Below are 12406 nucleotides of genomic sequence, written 5' to 3' on the forward strand. Positions count from 1 at the left end.
TAATTCAGTATTATTATTTATTAAATTTTTAAACTGCCCTTCAGATCACAGGGGGGTTTAATAACATAATAACAAACAAAAACAATAACCCCTCCCCCCCAAAGCAGCTTAAAAGGTCATAAAGGTAATGGGACCCTTGACCATTAGGTCCAGTCGTGGCCGACTCTGGGGTTGCGGCACTTCTCTCGCTTTATTGGCCGAGGGAGCCGGAATACAGCTTCCAGGTCATGTGGCCAGCAGGACTAAGCCACTTCTGGTGAGCCAGTGCAGCGCACAGAAATGCTGTTTACCTTCCCGCCGGAGCAGTACCTATTTATCTACTTGCACTTTGACGTGCTTTTGAAGTGCTAGGTTGGCAGGAGCAGGGACCGAGCAATGGGAGCTCACCCCATCATGGGGATTCGAACCGCCGACCTTCTGATTGGCAAGTCCTAGGCTCTGTGGTTTAACCCACAGCGCCACCCGCGTCCCTAAAAGGTCACAGATTGTTTAATTAGCCAAAGGCCTGTAAGAAGAGGGATGTTTTTGCCTGGCGCCTGAAGATATGTAATGAAGGCACCAGGCAAGCTTCCTTGGACAGAACATTCTAAAAGTAGGGAGCCACCACAGAAAAGGCCTGTTCTCGTGTTGCCACCATCCAGACCTCTTGTGGAAGGGGCACACAACAAAGGGCCTTAGAGGATGACCACAGGGTCTGGGTTGATCCATATGGGGAGAGGCCTCATGAGTGGGCCAGCCCTGCAGGTGATGGTGTAGACAGGTGAACATATGGGAAGCTTCATTACGCTGGGTCAAATCCCTGGTCCACCCAGCTCAACATTGCCTGAGTGTTTGAGGACCGGGACATTCCCAGGGAAACCCAAACGCTTGTCTACAAAGCTATTCTACTATTGTATGCTTGTGAAACCTGGACCACTTAGAAACGGCATCTCCAACTCCTCGAAAGATTCCATCAACGGTGTCTCCGAAAAATATTACAGGTCACCTGGGAAGACAGGCGAACTAATGCCAGTGTACTAGAAGAAGCAAAGATCACCAGTGTTAGATGCCTGATGATCGTCTTCCAAAGCAACTACTCTATTCTGAACTTAAAAATGGAAAGCTCGATGCTGGTGGTTAACGAAAGAGGTTCAAAGACTCTCTCAAAGCAAATCTTTAAAAAGTAGTATAAACACCAATAACCGGGAAACACTGACCTGCAAGCGCTCCAAATGGAGAACAGCCTTTACCAAAGGTGTCATGGGCTTTGAAGACACTCGGACTCAATACACAAGGGAGAAAGGTGCTAAGAGGAAGGCACGCTTGGCAAACCCTCACGGTGATCAACTCCCGACCGTAAACCTCTGTCCCCACTGTGGAAGGACGTGCGGATCCAGAATTGGCCTCCACAGTCACTTACAGACTCCCTTTTAAAACTGTGTTTACGGAAGACAATCTTACTCGGCTACAAGTGATCACCAAGGAGAGAAGACGATTACTCTCCAGCGTTACAGGTAGACGTTCTATCACTGAGCAACAGACAGCCCTTCCCCACGAATGGCACGGAAAAGTGAAGCTGGACTAATACTTTGGAATGCTAATTTTGTTAGCAAAAAGCTCGTTTTGCCTTGTTGCATTTCACAGCCACCCAGCAGACTTAGCAGCGAATTTCCAGTCCTGCTGGAAAAGTCAAGTTTCTGACATTATATCTCAAAGCTCTCAGGCTCTGCCCTCCCATCTCAGCCCATCCCAGACTTCCATTCACAATGGAGAATCGGCTGCAGCAACATACACCGCACACGTCAGGCTGATGATTAGCAGCAAATGGGGAATCCAATTAATTACAGCAAGAATTAACCAGAACACAGGAAGCAGCAAGGACTTTTTTTATGTAATAGCAAAGGAACAGAGCATCACAGGAGGAACAGAGAATGGAATCAAGTGCAGGAATTCAATACCTCTTTTCTGAAGGCTCTTCTCCTTATAGCTGGATCCTCCTGCTTGATATTAAGCCCAGGGAATTCCTAGCTTGATGAAAACTGTCAAGGAAAAGAAAGACACCTTCAATAACACAACAACGCAAAGGGAATGAATATGTTTACAAAAGTTCCACAATAGAAGATCCTAAGCTTTTAGCATAACTTTCACGGAAAAACAAAACAAAACCACAACGCTGCGTGGGAGAGATAGAACAAAGGATTTCTTTCACTGTGCCCATCCTGGATGCTGAGGAGATTTCTCACAGGTTAAGAACCAGTGTGGTCCAGGGTAGGGAGCGTCAGGCACGGAGGCCAAATGTTGCCCTCCAGGTCTGTCTATTTGACCCTTTGGACTCTCGGGGGTCACACCTTTCACCAGCCCTGCTTGGTACATTCCTTGATTATTTATGCCTGCCTAGAATAGGGACGTGGGTGGCGCTGTGGGTAAAAGCCTCCGCGCCTAGGGCTTGCCGATCGAAAGGTCGGCGGTTCGAATCGCCACGGCGGGGTGCGCTCCCGTTGCTCAGTCCCAGCACCTGCCAACCTTGCAGTTCGAAAGCACCCCCGGGTGCAAGTAGATAAATAGGGACTGCTTACTGGCGGGAAGGTAAACGGCGTTTCCGTGTGCTGCGCTGGCTCGCCAGATGCGGCTTTCTCATGCTGGCCACGTGACCCGGAAGTGTCTCCGGACAGCGCTGGCCCCCAGCCTCTTGAGTGAGATGGGCGCACAACCCTAGAGTCTGGCAAGACTGGCCCGTACGGGCAGGGGTACCTTTACCTTTATCTAGAATGTGTCCTTCTGCTAATGTTCCTTGCTTACCCAGGAGAGGAGTGTGTGAGCATGTAAACAAACTAGCCATTTATTTCCCCCCCCCTCTCTCTCTATATATATACACTGGCCAATGCCAAAATAGACTTCTAAGTTATTTACAAGCATAAAAATCGGTTACTCAGGCATTAAAAAATACACTCGTAACTTGGTTCTGGAACGCCTTGCGAGTCGAATGTTTTGGCTCCTGAACACCATAAGCCCAGAACTGAGTGTTCCAGTTTGTGAACGTTCTTTGGAACCCAAACGTCTGGCTCAGATTCCACAGCTTCCGATTGGCTGCAGGAGCTTCCTGCAGCCAATCGGAAGCCACACCTTGCTTTCCTAATGTTTTGGAAGTCAAACGGACTTCCGGAACGGATTCCGTTCGACTTCTGAGGTACGGCTGTAAACATCTGTCGTTCAAAATATGCAATGAAACAGGTCCATTAGAACAACACAGCAATTAAAACAGGATGCTCAGGTCAAGAGATTAAGGGAATGCCGATACAAGCAGGTGTGCTTTCGAAAGCTGGCAGAATGCCAATACAGATGTGCATTCTCTTGTATTTTGGCAGGGAGAGCTTTCCATAACAGTAGCGACACCAGTGAAAAAGCCCACCTCCGCATCACTGCAAACTGATCATCGCTAGGCCTTGGCAAGGCTGATCCCGGTGGAAATCCAGCAAAAGAAAACTAACATAGAACACTTGCAAATCAATCTCAAGTTAGAACACTTCACTCAGCCGATCCACCTTGCCATGTCTGCATCATTGGCTCAGGTTGCAGAGTCTGGGGCGGTTTCTTAATGAAGAAGCCCAGGCCACAAGCCACCCTTGGGCAATGCCTAATAGAGCCGTAATGAGTGCTTTGTCAGTCAGCACTGAGTGTAACTTTCCCCCTGAACTACTCTAGTTTCCCAGCACATCATCGGAGGGGAGCCGACAAACGAAGTGAAAAAGAGCCTTCTCAGAATTTAAGGGAAAGGTATAATTGACACATATTGCCAATGAAAAGGCTAAACGATCTTGATGCCCTGGCTGAGGAACATGTCCAGCAATCAAACTGTCTCTTCTGCTAGGAACCTCTCTGAAATGTCTCCGCATAATTTCCTTCTACAGCAAAGAATGGAGTTCTCTGATGTTGGAACAAGTTTGGAGGGAAATCTCATTAGCCTTCAGATTCACTTAATGTTCCTTTTGATTCCGTTCATCTTTCCGGTCCTTCTACCCATCGCAACAGCCTATGTGTATTCTCAAAATCACTATATAAACACCAACGTTTAATACACTAGTCAGCCTCTGAATCAGGGGGGCATTCTTCCTTTCCTCTCCCCTCTCTTCTCCCTTCGATACACACAACCTTTGCTTTTGATAACCACAGTCTTTGTGGTTTCACCAACATCAAAAGGTTTATCGAAAAGGTCCCTAGAAAGGGAATTGTAGGTGTGGTGTAGTGGTTAAGAGTGGAAGACTTGTAATCTGGTGAACCAGGTTTGATTCCCCGCTCCTCCACATGCAGCTGCTGAGTGACCTTGGGCCAGTCACACTTCTCTGAAGTCTCTCAGCCTCACTCACCTCACAGAGTGTTTATTGTGGGGGAGGAAGGGAAAGAAGATTGTTAGCCGCTTTGAGACTCCTTAGGGTAGTGATAAAGCGGGATATCAAATCCAAAACTTTTCTTCTCTTCTAGGTGGCAATGATATCATTGCAGCCAAAGGTGGGGCATCAAAATGGCACATTGGGGACATAGGTTTCCAGGCGGGAGTTGATCACGGTGAGGGTTTGCCAAACGTGCCTTCCTCTTAGCACGTTTCATCCTGAGTTCAAGAATCTTCAAAGCCCATGACACCTTTGGTAAAGGCTGTTCTCCATTTGGAGCGCTTGCAGGTCAGTGTTTCCCGGTTATTGGTGTTTATACTACTTTTTAAAGATTTGCCTTGAGAGAGTCTTTGAACCTCTTTCGTTAACCACCAGCATCACGCTTTCCATTTTTAAGTTCAGAATAGTTGCTTTGGAAGACGATAATCAGGCATCTAACACTGGTGATCTTTGCTTCTTCTAGTACACTGGCATTAGTTCGCCTGTCTTCCCAGGTGATGTGTAATATTTTTCAGAGACACCATTGATGGAATCTTTCGAAGAGTTGGCGTTTATAAGTGGTCCACGTTTCAGTTGGAGCGCTCGCAGGCCAGTGTTTTCCAGTTGTCAGTGTTTATACTACATTTTTTTAGATTTGCCTTGAGAGAGTCTTTAAACCTCTTTTGTTGACCACCAGCATTACTTCCTATGAGAGCCAGTGTGGTGTAGTGGTTAAGAGCGGTAGACTCGTAATCTGGTGAACCGGGTTCACATCTCCGCTCCTCCACATGCAGCTGCTGGGTGACCTTGGGCCAGTCACACTTCTCTGAAGTCTCCCAACCTCACTTACCTCACAGAGTGTTTGTTGGGGGGGAGGAAGGAAAAGGAGAATGCTAGCCGCTTTGAGACTCCTTCGGGTAGTGATAAAGCGAGATATCAAATCCAAACTCTTCTTCGTCTTCTTTCCATTTTTAACTTCAGAAGGACGTGTGGATCCAGAATTGGCCTCCACGGTCACTTACGGACCCACTGTTAAAACTGTGTTTATGGAAGACAATCTTACTTGGCTACGAGTGATCGCCAAAGAAAGAAGGTTGAAATGGCAGAAGAAAAGATAAGGGGATGCTAAAGTATTAGGAAACAGGGCTGCATTAGAGATGATGGAGGGAGTTGGGTTTGTTTAGCCTTGAGAAGAGAAGGCTGAGAATGGCCCATCTTCTTCAGCAGCCTCTGTTTTCACAGCTGCCAGCCAGATGCCTGTGGTAAGCATGCAAGCAGAACCTGAGCACAAGAAGCACTTTCCCCTTCTGCGGTTTTCAACAAAGCCACTTCCGAGCTTGGGAGGAGGTGGGGTTGCGGGCTTCACAGCCACCCCGCGAGATCAGGGGAATCCTCGGCCGCGTCATCCAGCCAGCCAGCCAGCCAATTGGCTGGATGGGGGGGCATGGCCTGCCCTATTTAGGGCCGGCGCGGCCGAGGCTCCCCCTCTTTTCACCACGCCAGCCAGCTGATTCAGTTTCCCACCCTCCCTCCCTTTAGGCAGGCTCCTTGACATTGCTAAGGACTTCGGTTGGTCACCGCAAGGGGCCTGGTAGGATTTTTTTCCAATTGGCAAATTGGCTCCAGCCAATTTGTTTTTCGCCTACCTCGTAGCAACTTGTCACAACTCCTCAGCATTGGCGGCTAGGCATTGGTAAGGGAGGGTTAAGTGTATGTGAAGGGGGGAGGAAGCGCCATCGCCTCCCCCCACAGCTAAGGGTAGTCCAATAAAGGACTCTGGGGGGGCGTTGCCCTGCCCAAAGCCTATGGAGGTGTGGGCCTAAGGCACGCCACCGAGTGGTGACCCCGGGGGAGCTCCTAGTTGATGTGCCGCAGTAGGGCTACCTCTACTGGTGGTTAACCATTGCCGGTCTTCATGCAATCAGGCTGAAGCCGGCTAGTCGATAGGACCAATGCCTAAGCCAATACCGCTCATTCCTGTAATCAATAAAGTTGTGGCCTATTTCGCCCATTAACTTTAATACTTGGTGTCCTGTGTCTTTATTTCTTCCTGGGGGAGGCGGAAACTCGCCACGCAACTGATATTCAGAAGCATCACTGCCTCCAACTGTGGAAGCAGAGCATACCCACCATCGCTAGTAGACACTGATAGTCTTCTCTCTTAACATTAGAAGTCTGTGATATCCCTTATAGCAAGGAATTGGAAAAATGAAATGCTCCCAGAGATTACAGATTGGCAGATACTCCTGTTAGAATATCTACAGTTAGCAAAACTGACAGGATCAGTTAGAGGAATATCAAAACAAAAAACAACTAGAAAATGGATAATATTGAAGAATTATGTAAAACGTTATTGTACAAATAACTCCATATTAGCAGAAATTGAGTGATACTTGTAAAGAAAAAGATCAAAGGAATGTATACAAAGCAGAAAGAAATGATAATATATAATGTAAACCTGTGTAAAAAAGAATGCTATAGCAAACAGTATAATGAGAAGGTTGGGAAGGATTGTGTCGATGAGTATTTTTACTATGTAAATAACTTGGTCTTTTTTATTTCTTTGTTACTTTTTTATTTTTTATGTTTTCTTTCTTTAAAAATTTTCTATTTTATATAATTTTCTTTTTTCTAACTGTACATAATGTTTGCATAGACATGCAATTTTTTAATGAATAAAGAATATTAAAACGGGAAAATATAAAGAAGAAGAAGAAGTCAGTGACATCCAATGAAGCTGTATGTTGGAGGATTTAGGACAGGACCCCCCCCCCCCAAAAAAAAAGTATATTTCCAACAGTGTTAAAAGGTGTAAAAGTTAAATTATAAAATTCACCACCCTGCAAGGTGTGCTGATGCTCGCCAACTTTGATGGCTTTAAGAGAGGATTAGTCAGATTCACGAAGGAGAAGGCTAATCAAACTGGAAGGGGTAGGCAATGCTGCTGAGGACAAAATTCAAGATGACCCTAACAGATTGGAGAACTGGGCAAAAACTAACAAAAAGAATTTCAACAGTGTCAAAGGTAAGGTTCTACACTTAGACAGGAAGAGCCAGCTGAACAAATATAAAATGGGGGACACCTGGCTTGTCAGTAGTACATGTGAGAAGGATCTAGGGGTCTTAGTAGACCATGAGCTGAACATGAGTCAATACTGTGATGCAGCATCAAAATCTAGTGCTGTAATAGGCTGCACCAACAGAAGTCTAGTCTCCCAATCAAGGGAAGTCACAGAACTACTCTATTCTGCCTTCCTCAGGCCACACCAAGAGTAGTGTTTCCAGGTCTGGGTGTCACAGTTTAAGCATATTGGCAAGCTGGAATGTGTGCAGAGGAGGGCGACCAAGCTGAACAAGGATCTGGAAACCAAACCTTATGAGGAATGGTTGAGGGAAGTGTGTACGTTTAGCCTGGAAAAGAGGAGACTAAGAGTAGATAGGCCAGCCATCTTCAAATATCTAAAGGGCTGTCACGTGGAAGATAGAGCAAGTTTGTTTTCTACTCCTCCAAAACCTATAGATTCAAGAAAGGAGATTCAGACTGAACATCAGGAAGAACGTCTACTGTTTGGCTATGGAACAAACTCGAATGAGAAGTGACGGACTCTCCTTCCTTGGAGGTTTTTAAGCAGAAGTTGGGTGGCCATCTGTCATGTATGATTTGGTTGAGATTCCCACATTGCATGAAGCTGATTATACTGTGCCCTTTTTTTCCATTCCTGGCTGCTGTCCATTTTGATGACCTGAACCAGAGCAAAATAGAAAAGGGGAGGAGATGAAGTGTGCCTAACATGTAATAAAACCCAAACTGTTGTTGTTTAGTCGCTTAGAGATATAAATGAAACAACCATACATCTGTTTTGCATGAGGGAGATCCAGAGTTCAACCCATAGCATCGCAAGGTTGTTGTTGTTTGGTCGTTTAGTTGTGTCCGATTCTTCGTGACCCCCTGGACCAGAGCACGCCAGGCACTCCTGTCTTCCACTGCCTCCCGCAGTTTAGTCAAATTCATGCTGGTAGCTTCGAGAACACTGTCCAACCATCTCGTCCTCTGTCGTCCCCTTCTCCTTGTGCCTTCAATCTTTCCCAACATCAGGGTCTTTTCCAGGGAGTCTTCTCTTCTCATGAGGTGGCCAAAATATTGGAGCCTCAGCTTCAGGATCTATCCTTCCAGTGAGCACTCAGGGCTGATTTCCTTCAGAATGGAGAGGTTTGATCTTCTTGCAGTCCATGGGACTCTCAAGAGTCTCCTCCAGCACCATAATTCAAAAGCATCAATTCTTCAGCAATCAGCCTTCTTTATGGTCCAGCTCTCACTTCCATACATCACTACTGGGAAAACCATGGCTTCAACTATATGGACCTTTGTTGGCAAGGTGATGTCTTCATTGTAAAACATAGCTCTCTTTCCAATGATATACTTTTATCATGGGTTTTAATCAAATATCTTACAGCTCTCAGATGAAAAAGGTGAATGTGAAAAAAGGATTGGGGGGGGGGAGTGTAATGGCTTTTCTAATTGCTTGTTCTCTGTCACTTGTAACTAATTACCCTAATCATATTCCTGTATAGTTTCTGGGGCTCTTTCTTTTGTAACACTCAGGCAACTGAAGCATACCTTCAAGCATTAAGAGAAATGAAAAGGAGAGGCACAATTAAGCCATCCTTGGTGACAACCATCTTTAGCAACGAATGTGAAGAAATATTTTCTGGCAATAAAATTTTGCTGGATCAAAATCACTCAAACAGCCAAAATTCATGAGAAAAGAAGGCCCCCATCTTGTGCAGAACATGACATATGTCATGTAGACCATAGCTAACAAGAACATAAGAAAAGCCGGCTGGATCAGGCCAGTTGTCTAGACTGCCTCGCCAGAGTGGTGCATGCTCTAGTTATCTCCTGCTTGGACTACTGCAATACGCTCTACGTGGGGCTACCTTTGAAGGTGACCCGGAAACTACAACTAATCCAGAATGCGGCAGCTAGACTGGTGACTGGGAGTGGCCGCAAGACCATATAACTCCGGTCCTGAAAGACCTACATTGGCTCTCAGTACGTTTCTGGGCACAATTCAAAGTGTTGGAGCTGACCTTTAAAGCCCTAAATGGCCTCAGTCCAGTATATCTAAAGGAGCGTCTCCACCTCCATCATTCTACCCGGACACTGAGGTCCAGCGCCGAGGGCCTTCTGGAGGTTCCCTCACTGCGAGAAGCGAAGTTACAGGGAACCAGGCAGAGGGGCCTTCTCAGTAGTGGCACCCGCCCTATGGAACACCCCCCACCAGATATCAAAGAGAACAACAACTACCAGACTTTTAGAAGACATCTGAAGGCAGCCCTGTTTAGGGAAGCTTTTAATGTTTGGTGCATTACTGTATTTTAATATTTTGTTGGAAGCCGCCCAGAGTGGCTGGGGAAGCCCAGCCAGATGGGCTGGCTATAAATAATATATTATTATTATTATTATTATTATTATTATTATTATTATTATTGGCCAACCAGATGCCAACCAGATGCCTTTGTCTCTGCTTGTGATAGCTACAAAGACCCAATACTGCTCGGCCTCTTCATCATTCAAAAGAGAGGATTTGGCCACAGTTATCCATAACTTTGGGGAAATCTAGGGTTGACTCCTATGCTGTGTTGTACACGCTACTGCTTTTGTAGACTGTTTCAACACTACACTTAGTTCAAAATACAGACACCCGGTGGTTGCCTGGGGGGGGGGTCAATTGGTGGAAACATATCTTGTTGGGATGGTAATAACTCCCCTGGCTTCCAGCCCATTTCCAAGCACAAGTCAAAGTGCTGGTGCCCCAGACAAACCACAAGCTGTAGCAATGGTTAGTTTTTGGTTTATTGCTCATGGTTTTCCTGTGGGAGACAAACCATGAGCTCAGGTTCAGACGTAATGATAAGCCAAATAGTGGTTTAGCTCTGGGTAGAACAGCAGCAGGAGGGCTGGAGGAGGAGGAAAGTCAACATCAGTTTTGTTGCGAGTGCCACCAGGCTTGGACATTCATGGCTAACCATAGTTTGACATTACATACATGTTGTTGTTTAGTCGTTTAGTCGTGACCGACTCTTCGTGACCCCCTGGACCAGAGCACGCCAGGCACTTCTGTCTGAACTCCTTGAGGGGAGGGGTGAGATATAAATGCAACAAACATACATCTGTTTTGCATGAGGGAGATCCAGAGTTCAACCCATAGCATCGCAAGGTTGTTGTTGTTTGGTCGTTTAGTCGTGTCTGATTCTTCATGACCCCATGGACCAGAGCACGCCAGGCACTCCTGTCTTCCACTGCCTCCCGCTGTTTAGTCAAACTCATGCTGGTAGCTTCGAGAACACTGTCCAACCATCTCATCCTCTGTTGTCCCCTTCTCCTTGTGCCCTCCATCTTTCCCAACATCAGGGTCTTTTTCACAGAGTCTTCTCTTCTCATGAGGTGGCCAAAGTATTGGAGCCTCAGCTTCAGGATCTGTCCTTCCAGTGAGCACTCAGGGCTGATTTCCTTCAGAATGGATAGGTTTGATCTTCTTGCAGTCCGTGGGACTCTCAAGAGTCTCCTCCAGCACCATAACTCAAAAGCATCAATTATTCGGCGATCAGCCTTCTTTATGGTCCAGCTCTCACTTCCATACATCACTACTGGGAAAATCATCGCTTTTACTATACGGACGTTTGTTGGCATACATACATACTATGTATGTAAAACTATGTATTACATACATAGTTTGTTCATTACATATGAACAGGGATGATAGGAGTTGCAGTTGGCAACATCTGGAGGGCCAAAGGTTCACCACCCTTGCTGATTTCCTGCTCATAGGGGTATGGGAAATGCCCAATTTTCCTTTCCTTATGCATGTCATCCAAAGGAGCTGTTTCTGCACTTAGGGAGAACAGACTATAATAGTTTAACTAGTATATTTCACTACCATGCAAAAACTACCTGGATGTGGGTCATAGCATGCTTCACTCCTGCAGAGTTCTGAATCAACCCCAACGGGCTAATCATCTCCTCCCTCACACATGAACACAAATCAGGAGAATCCCCTTAGAAGAGGCAGTGAATGAAATTAAAAATAAAATACTTTTCTTCAGAGGAAGAAGTTAACGAGAGGGTCACCTGCCCATCTGACTCCCACATCTAGACATCTCTCAACACTCATTAAATGCCTCCATCAAAGGCTGCAATAAATATCAGAAGCCTATAGGAAATTGGAATACTGTATGTAGTTTTCCATTATTTTCTTTTCCTCTGCCAGGTAACAGCTACAGTATGTAATCATTCCCTTTGCAACTTTTCCCTGTTTACAAAAACTCAGAAAACTGCAAGACGTTGGTGAAATTAAACATATGATTTCATCAGAGAGAGAGTGAGAGAGCTGTGTAATTGTTGGCTATATTGTTATATATTAAAAACCTAACAGGAAGATTTTTAAATGGAAAAATTGCAATGTATGAAATTACTGGTATACATAATGTCCTTGAGAAGACATGGAAACAATTTCTTTGCTATTGGTACTGTGATTTCCCAGATCAGTATGATCCTAAATACTTTTTATCTTTTAAATAGAGCTTTTAGTGTTTGTCATAAGTACAATTTTTCTTCTTTGTATTGCAGATGTAATGCACTACGAATACAAAAAGCAAAGAAAAACTCTAGTTGCTTTGGGCCTGCTTCGTAAGAAGCCGGAGCCAAACACACAGTGAATTAGATTAGCCATCCCCTAAAAAACACTTTATTGATCCAGAAAGCGCACACACGCAGGACAATACATTGCATAGAAACATATTCTAAAGACTATCCGGACAATGGAATGCAGCCAAGAGCTAAATGAGTGTTATAATGGATACAGAATAAGTGGCACTTGCATTCTTCATAGATCAGTTATTCACACCCACTGAAAAAATACTAGTGAAGATACCACATCTATATTTCCTGCCTGAAAACTGCTTACTTTAAGAGAGGATTGGACAAATCTGCAGAAGATAAGCTAATCAAGGGTTACTAGCCACATAAATTAACTCTCTCCTATAGTATATTTTCCTAA

At 45.2% G+C, this 12406-nt stretch overlaps 1 protein-coding gene across 22 annotated transcripts in view; it reads right to left on the reverse strand.

Moving 5' to 3' along the window:
* ARVCF (ARVCF delta catenin family member) overlaps positions 1–12406 on the reverse strand; it is a 595583-nt gene that overhangs the window by 353141 nt on the left and 230036 nt on the right. For all 22 annotated transcript variants that reach the window (XM_083418215.1, XM_083418211.1, XM_083418185.1 and 19 more), the window contains exon 3: positions 1938–2018. The gene's annotated coding sequence lies outside the window, so the exon portion shown is untranslated. The remainder of the gene's footprint in view (positions 1–1937; positions 2019–12406) is intronic.

Source organism: Podarcis tiliguerta (assembly GCF_965153285.1).
Source record: "Podarcis tiliguerta genome assembly, chromosome: 16".
NCBI classification, from domain to species: domain Eukaryota; kingdom Metazoa; phylum Chordata; class Lepidosauria; order Squamata; family Lacertidae; genus Podarcis; species Podarcis tiliguerta.